Source organism: Neofelis nebulosa, chromosome 11 (genome assembly GCF_028018385.1).
Source record: "Neofelis nebulosa isolate mNeoNeb1 chromosome 11, mNeoNeb1.pri, whole genome shotgun sequence".
Taxonomy (NCBI): Eukaryota; Metazoa; Chordata; class Mammalia; order Carnivora; family Felidae; genus Neofelis; species Neofelis nebulosa.
Window position 1 is genome coordinate 73,521,587 of NC_080792.1, and position 8,479 is coordinate 73,530,065.

General features: G+C 49.1%; 1 long non-coding RNA gene across 3 annotated transcripts in view; it reads right to left on the minus strand.

Annotated features, from left to right (window-relative positions):
- LOC131489092 (uncharacterized) overlaps positions 1 to 8,479 on the minus strand; it is a 36,229-nt gene that overhangs the window by 23,130 nt on the left and 4,620 nt on the right. The gene's annotated exons all lie outside the window — the stretch shown is intronic.

Consider the following 8,479-nt stretch of genomic DNA (forward strand, 5'->3'; position numbering starts at 1 on the left):
GTTGGAACTATTCCTCTCCTCATTTTGTGGATGAGAAAGCTGAAGCCCAGAGAAACTAAGTAACTTGCCTAATGTCACACAGTGAAGAAGTGAGAGTTGAGACTTATACCCAGACCTGTCCAACTCTAGATCTGTCCTGAATGCTTCACTACCACAAAATAGCTACTAACTGGCTCGCTGTATGATTTCAGGCAAATTCCTTAACCTCTCTGAGCCTCAGATTCTTCATCTATAAGTTGTCCCTTATTTAAACCACCCTGTGCTAGTGCTGGTAATAATTTTTTTTTAATTTTTTTTTGATGTTTATTTATTTTTGAGAGAGACAGAGACAGAATGTGAGTGGGTTGGGGTAGAGAGAGAGGGAGACACAGAATCCGAAGCAGGCTCCAGTCTCTGAGCTGTCAGCACAGAGCCTGACACGGGGCTCAAACTCATGAACTGTGAGATCATGACCTGAGCTGAAGTGGGACACTCAACCGACTGAGCCATCCAGGCACCCCTGGAATTAATTCTTTTTAGATATTAGGTCTCTGCTTGACCCTTCATGACAGCCTGGTGAGAGAGAGAATGTGGCAGAAACAATGCTTTATGTTCTCCACCATGTTCCCTCTTCCTGGGCACAAAGGAAGGGCGCATCCTCATCTTCCCTTGCAGTTAGTAGAGTCATGTGGCTACATTCTGGCCAATGAAATGACATGTCACCCCTGGGCAAAGCAATTAAGAGTAGGTGAGCCTCATTTGATTTTTAGGCTCCCTTTCCACATGCAGAAGATTCAAAAATGGATTCCAGGGAGGGCCTGAAGGAGTCATTGCTTGGAAGAGAGGTGCCTACCAAGAGAAATGGGTTAGGAGAGGGCTGCTCTTTATCAGACTTTATGTGAGTAAAAAATAAACTCTGCTTGGGTTAAGCCACTGAGATTTTCAGTTTGTTACATTAATTACATTGAATGAAACTGTATACCAGGGGGGGCCTGGCTGGCTCAGTTGGAAGAGCATGTGACTCTTGATCTCAGGGCCATGAGTTCAAGCCCCACGTTGGGTGTAAACATTACTTAAATAAATAAATAAACTGGGGCGCCTGGGTGGCTCAGTCGGTTAAGCGTCCGACTTCAGCTCAGGTCACGATCTCACGGTCTGTGAGTTCGAGCCCCGCGTCAGGCTCTGGGCTGATGGCTCAGGGCCTGGAGCCTGCTTCCGATTCTGTGTCTCCCTCTCTCTCTGCCCCTCCCCCGTTCATGCTCTGTCTCTCTCTGTCTCAAAAATAAATAAAACGTTAAAAAAATTTTTTTTTAATAAATAAATAAATAAATAAACAAACTAAAATAAAGGGGGGGGGGGAACATCTGGGTGGCTCAGTCAGTTGAACATCTGACTTCATTTCAGGTCATGATCTCACGGTTAGTGAGTTCGAGCCTTATATCCGGCTCTGCTCTCAGCACAGAGCCCACTTCAGATCCTCTGTCTTCCTCTCTCTCTACTCCTCCCCCACCTCTCAAAGACAAATAAACATTAAAAAAAAAAAAAAAACTGGGAGCCCCTGGGTGGCTCAGTTGGTTGAGCATCCAACTTCAGCTCAGGTCATGATCTCACAGTTCATGGGTTCAAGCCCTGTGTCAGGCTCTGCTCTGGCAGTGTGGAGTCTGCTTAGGATTCCCTCTCTCTGCCCCTCCCCCATTTGTACTCTTTCTCTCAAAATAAGGAAATAAACTTAATAAAAACTGTATGCCAGTTATTAATTGCCACAGCAATGCTGCATAACAAATCACCCCAAACTGAGTGCAATAAAACAGTAACCATTTATTTAACTCATGATTTCATGGATTGACAATTTGGGCTGGGCTCAGCCAAAGGTTCTTCTGGTCTCAGCTGGGCTTACTCATTCATCTGTGGTCAGCTGTTGGATCAGCTGGTGACTGACTAGCACAGCCTCAGCTAGGACAATTCATTCCTGTTCCAGTGGTCTCTCATCCTCATGCAGCACAGCCCAGATTTGTTCATGTGACAGCTGAGAAGGTTCCAACAGAACAAGCAGAAGCTACAGGATCCCTTAAGGTCCAGGCTCAGAACTGGCAGTGTCAACTTCCCTGAATTCTATGGGCCAAAATTAGTCATATGGCTGAGCCCTGATGCAGGGGGTAAGGAAATAGATTCTCCTGATGGGATGGGTTTCAAGGTCACATTGCAAATGGGCTTGCTTACAGGGAGGCAAAGCATTGAAGTTATTTTTTTTTTAATGTTTATTTTTGAGAGGGGGGAGGGGCAGAGAGAGAGGGAGACAGAGGATCTGAAGCAGGCCCTGCACTGACAGCACAGAACCCAATGCAGGACTCAAACTCAAGAACTATGAGATCATGACCTGAGCAGAAGTCAGACACTTAACGAACTGAGCCACCCAGGCACTCCGCATTGAAGTAATTTTTGCAAACAATCTACTACAGGAAGTATTAGTGCCCCCATTTGAAAGACAAGGAAACTGAGGCCCAGGAAGATGAAGTAGATAGTGAATGGAAGAATTGGGATTTAAGCAAAGCCTGAAGCACTCTTCAAGCCCCAAGTTTCGCTAGTGACTCTGAGAAATGGACCTCTTCGTCCAGAAGGAACCTTTCCACCTCTGCAAGCTGAACCTAGAATCTAGCACCCTAGCCTCCTGGGGGAAGAGGTCCCAAAATCTGGAACTTGCTCTAGCCTTTGGAAGAACAGGGCATCCTTACAGAAATTTGAGACTACAGAACATCTTGAGCTCCAAGCCTGAAGCGTCTGTGACTGCAGTAAACTGGGGCTAGCAGACGATTCTTCCCCTCCTGGCCTTCATACATCAGATGTCCCTAAAGACCTACTTTGCTGTGTGACCCAGGCATAGCTCACACCCCACTCTGTGCCTCAGTATCAGGAAGCAAGTGTAAAGAGAGAAGAGTTCAGCCTCTGGAATCACAGCACTGGCCTCCAATCCTGACTCTTGCTGTTTGTCCTGGGCAAGTCCCTTCTCCTCTCTGAGCCTCACATTTCTCTCTCTTCTATAAAACAGGTACAAGAAGAGTCCCTACCATGGAGGCTGCTGTAAGAATTGAATGAGTGTGGGGCACCTGGATGGCTCAGTCAGTTAAAGTCCGACTTTAACTCAGGTCATGACCTCACAGTTCGTGAGTTCAAGCCCCGCGTTGGGCTCTGTGCTGACAGCTCAGAGCCTGGAACCTGCTTCCGATTCTGTGTCTCCCTCTCTCTCTGCCCCCTGCCCTGCTCACACTCTGTCTCTCAAAAAGTGAATAAACATTAAAATAAAATTAAAAAGAAAAAAGAATTGAATGAGTGAATACATAATGTAAATGCACGATGTAAACAACCCACTATCCTCAAGATGGGCGCCTACTATCTGGCAGGTGGTATTAGTATCATCTCAACCAAACCCCCATTTTACAGAGAAGAAAACAGAAGTTAAGGCAGGTGATGCAATTTTCCAAAGCCACACAGCTAAGGAGCAGTGATGTCCCAGCATACTCAGGTTTATCTGATTCCAGAAGCCAAGGTCCTAACTTCCCTAGAGTTTGAGAGTCCTGGGTTAGAGTTTGAGAGTCCTGGGTTTGAGTCTCAACTCTGCCCCTTCAGCCACATGACTTTGGGCAAGTCCCTTTTCTCTTTGGGTCTTTTTTCCTCATAAAAATAAATGTTTTTCCCATAATACCTCAAATGGGAAAATACACAGAAAATGCTTAGTGCAGCATCCAGGACAGACATGTATATGCTCAGCAATTAGAGGCTGCCATAATCATTACAGGAGAGTTGTTTAAGTCTCTGTGCCTCAGTTTCTCTATCCATCAAATAGCGTTAATAATAGTCTTATCTTATTGGAGTGGCCATGAGGAATAAGTGAGTTACTGTGAGCTAGGCTTTAGCACAAAGCTTGGCACATGCATATACTTCATAAGCACTCGCTTTTATTTTTAAAGTCCCGAAACCTGTTTCAGGCCAGCATAAGACAGTAGGGGACCCTAGCAATCCACTGGCTGCAGCTCCAGGCATTGCCTTTGCTGCCACTCAGCTATTATTAGGCCCAGAGTCCTCCTCTCAAATCCAGATGGGGAGCTAGAAGGGTGGGCAGGGCCGGGCCTGGCTGGCGGATGGCTGGGAAAGCTGCTTGGAGGCCGGTTTGGGTTTGGGCCCCACCCCGCCTGCCCTCCCTCGCCTGCAGCCAGTCCAGCTGCCACGTCTACACTTGGCTCTGAGGTCTGCACCAAACACTCCCTCCCACTGTGGCCGCCTCCTCTGGGAAGGTTCAGAACATTTCCACAGCCTCAGCACTTTACCCACTCCAGAGAGACCAGGTCTGTGTGGAAACTATGAACTGGACACTGCTCACCTCTGGAGCCTGCAAAGGGGCCATCTACGCTCTGGCATAGAGGTCTTCATGCTTTCAATGAGATCTATTGGGTCCATCAAGGAGAAAGGGACACACAGCTGGGTTCAAATCCCAGCCCTGCCACCAACATGCTGTGTCAACTTGGACAAGTGACCTTCCCTCTCTGAGCTTCAGTTTCTTTATCAAATGGATATAATCTTAGCACCTACTGCACAGGGTGGTGATGATGATTAAATGAGTGAATGGCACATAATAGGCACTCAATATGTGCCAGCTATTGTTATTTCATTCTTGGGCGTGCCAGGCCAAGGGGGAAATAAGAGATTTGGGATGCTGGGGATCTGGGGTGCAGAGTGGCTCCACATCCAAATTGCTATGTGACCTGAAGCCTGTTCCTTGTCCTCTCTGGGACTCAGATTATCTATTTGGATCATAACGCAGGCATCTAGGATTCTGTGATGCCAAGATTCAGCAGCTATGCTGAATAGTTAAGAAATAGGACAAGGGCCCATGTGGGCAGGTACAGATCCCAAATGGCAAAAAGCAGGGTACTATGGTTAAGAATAAAGATTCTGGGTTCAAATCCTGCATGAGGTGCTAGCAAGGCTCGGCCTCACTGAGCCTGTCTCCTCTTCCGTATAATGATGGTCCTACCTCACAGGGCTCAAGCTGTGAGGGTCTTGGCAATAACAAAATAGCCTCTCATGTATTATAAGGGTGATCTAGAGCCATGCTCCAATCCATGGAGCCCCTGTCATGAACCTAGATGGATGTCAGGCATCAGGGAATTCCCAGAAATCACAAGAGGTCCAGGCCAGCCCATCCAGAATCCTCTCCTTTTTCCATGAGGCTGAGTTCCTGGGGTTCATCACTGCACAGTGGGCATCTCAGGCCTCCTTCTCCTTCCCAGAGCTCACTTGCCTCCAAGTTTCCAAGGAAGAGTCATTCCTTTCCCATCCCTCAGCACTTAAGGCCAGGCCCCCTTCTACTCCAAGCCCGGAAGTTTATCTGGCACTGTCGCTCAGAGAACACAGCAGCTGGATGACATCATAGAGGAGACAGCCTTGTCAAACTGGTTTGCCAAACAGGTCCCCAGTCCTACTCCTGGGGCTGCTGGCCATGATCATGGGGGCCTCCAGTTCTGCCCATGAGGAGGAAGGTCACAGCCCTTGGATCCTGCCAACCTCAGTAAGGACCAGTTGTCCTCAAGGACCTCATGCTCCAGCTTCACCTGCTTGACTTTTCCCCAACAAAATCCTCAACAGTCTTACCTCCCTTCCTTTGTTCATGCTGTTCCCTTCACCAGATTGCCCTTCCCCATCCCCGCAGCATGCCAAACAGCAAGTGAGGGCTTCATTTTGTACAGCTTTTAGGGTCCAGATACTGTCTCCCCCCCACTCTGACTAGGCTGTGAGACCCCACCAGCAGGCCCAAACCCGACCCATGCCTAACCCTACATCCTTCCCTGTAACCAGCAGCCCCCCGGATGCCCTCCTAGACTCAAGGTTCTGGCCTTGGCTGGCCTAACAGGTACTTGTGAACGTATCCCAAGGTGGGGTCTCCCTGAAAGTCCTGGTATTTTATGTTGTCTAGTCTGGGGGGAGAGAACTTAGGGAGCTCAGGCCATAATTCCTACATTGTGCAGATAAGAAAATCAAGGCTCTGAGAGGACCAAATCTTTGCCTGGGGCAGAGTCAGGGCTAAGACCCATCACCTTTCTTGCCTCCTGATCCCAGGCCTTGGCTGTTTTTGCAGGACCCTAGATGGGGTGGGGGGGGGTGGGGGGCCGGAGAGGAAGCCAGGGTAATTCAGGGATCTGGCACTGCTGGCTTGGTAAAATATTTATTCTCAGACTCAAGCACTAGAGCAAAATATTACCCTTGGCCCTTGAGCTGCTCCAGCCACTCTCTGCTCCGCCAGTCCAGGATTAGATCTGGAGGGATCTGGACACTTTCTATTATAGCCCCTTGCTCGGGAGGACCAGAAGCAGGCCAGTCCAATCCCATCCTTTTTCAGATGGATAGAATGAGGCCCAGGCTTCCCCAGTGCCTACAAGATATGTTCACTCTGCTCACCCGGCATTCAGGGCCCTTCACAGATGGGATGACCCTTATCTCCATTTCTTGCTCCATCCACAACCCATCTCTCCTCCTTTTCCTACTTACAAACCTCCTGTCCTTTACTCACACTATTCCCCTACCACAATGCCTTTCCCCCTCTTCTCTGGGTGATGAATTTCTTTCTTTTTTTTTTTTTTTTAAATTTTTTTTTTAATTTTTTTTTTTTCAACGTTTTTTATTTACTTTTGGGACAGAGAGAGACAGAGCATGAACGGGGGAGGGGCAGAGAGAGAGGGAGACACAGAATCGGAAACAGGCTCCAGGCTCCGAGCCATCAGCCCAGAGCCTGACGCGGGGCTCGAACTCAGGACCGCGAGATCGTGACCTGGCTGAAGTCGGACGCTTCACCGACTGCGCCACCCAGGCGCCCCCAATTTTTTTTTTTTTTTTTAACATTTATTTATTTTTGAGACAGAGAGAGACAGAGCATGAACGGGGGAGGGTCAGAGAGAGAGGGAGACACAGAATCCGAAACGGGCTCCAGGCTCTGAGCAGTCAGCACAGAGCCCGATGCGGGGCTCGAACTCACATACCGCGAGATCGTGACCTGAGCCGAAGTCGGACGCTTAACCGACTGAGCCACCCAGGCGCCCCAGGGTGATGAATTTCTTTGCATCCTTCCTCAAGGATCGGTTTGCACATCACTTCCTCCAAGAAGTCTTCCAGGATTTCCCCCATCCTAGAAGCAGCAAGATGGAGGAAAGGGCCTTAGGCATGAGGCAGAATTCCACTCATTTGAGTGCTATTACCAGCCCAAGGTGCCTTCACCTCCCTAAGCTTCCTTCTCTGTAAAATCCAGGTAATACTTGTCTTGCACAGTGCTCAACTTGCAATAGGGCAAAGCCTGTGTTTGACATGCAACAGGTACTCAGATAATGCCAGGCCCTCCTCATGGGTTGTTTACTCCTTCCTAAACTGTGGCTGAAAGCTTCTCCAGCACTGCATGCGGCTAACCTTTGATCTTTGTTTCACCACCACCACTATCCCCCCCCCCCCCCTAAACAGGGAGAAAGGAAGAATCAGGCAGGTAGGTCTGGAAGAGGACCCCAGCCCTGAGGGCTTGACGTCAGGGAAGGACCCAAGCATCTCTCCCTTACTGCAAACACCTGGTGAGCACGCATGACAGATTAAGTAGGTGGGAGCACACTCACCTGTGTGGTTCCTCCCAGCCTGCAGGAAGGGGCGAGGGGTGAGGGGCGGGACTAGCTCGAAGCAAGCCATTCATTGGAGCAGACAGCCACATTCTCAGGCAGGCCCTGAGAATCCCAGCTAGCCTAGGTGTGCCCCACCCCAACGGGCTGTTCCAAGGGGCACCCCAGGTTTGAAGTAGAATCAAGTTAGCCTTGATTGGGCTCTGTTTGCTCCTCCTCCCGTGTGACCTTCACAAGTCTCTTCCCTCTCTATGTTTTGGTCTTCCCATGTGGAAAGTGGAACCACCTCTCAAGATGTGGGGATCAAAGAAGATGACACTTTTTAAGAGTCTGGGAGTCTCTCTAGATGGGGGTGAGGTGGGATGGGTGGTCCCAGAGGATCTGGACAGCAGGGCTGTGGGGCTCTGCTGGGACAGTACACTGAAACCACTCCCCCACAACCCCACCTCACAATGGGTAAAAGCAGATGCTGGACTTAAAAGGTGTTGGTATGAATCACACAGTTCCACTACCTATCAGCTGTCGTCCTCAACTGTAAAATGGGGCATTAACAGTTGGGCTCAAAACAGTCGTTATAGGGATTATATGCCTGGTACATGGCAAGGCAAAATAAATGTGTTGGTATTGTTTTTATTTGACAGACAGGACTCCAGACCCCACCTCCCGGGTTCCTTAAACAGGCAGGGTCCAATGACCCTGGATCTGTGGATCTGTGGGAGGGTCCTGGGCCTCCAGCACATGAAGTGGCTTTCCCCAGTGGGTCTAAGCTCTTGGGTCCTCTGGCTGATTCCAGGTGTTGTCTTGGGCATGTTGTCTCTGTCTGGGCCTCAATTTCCCCCATTTGTTGAATGAGA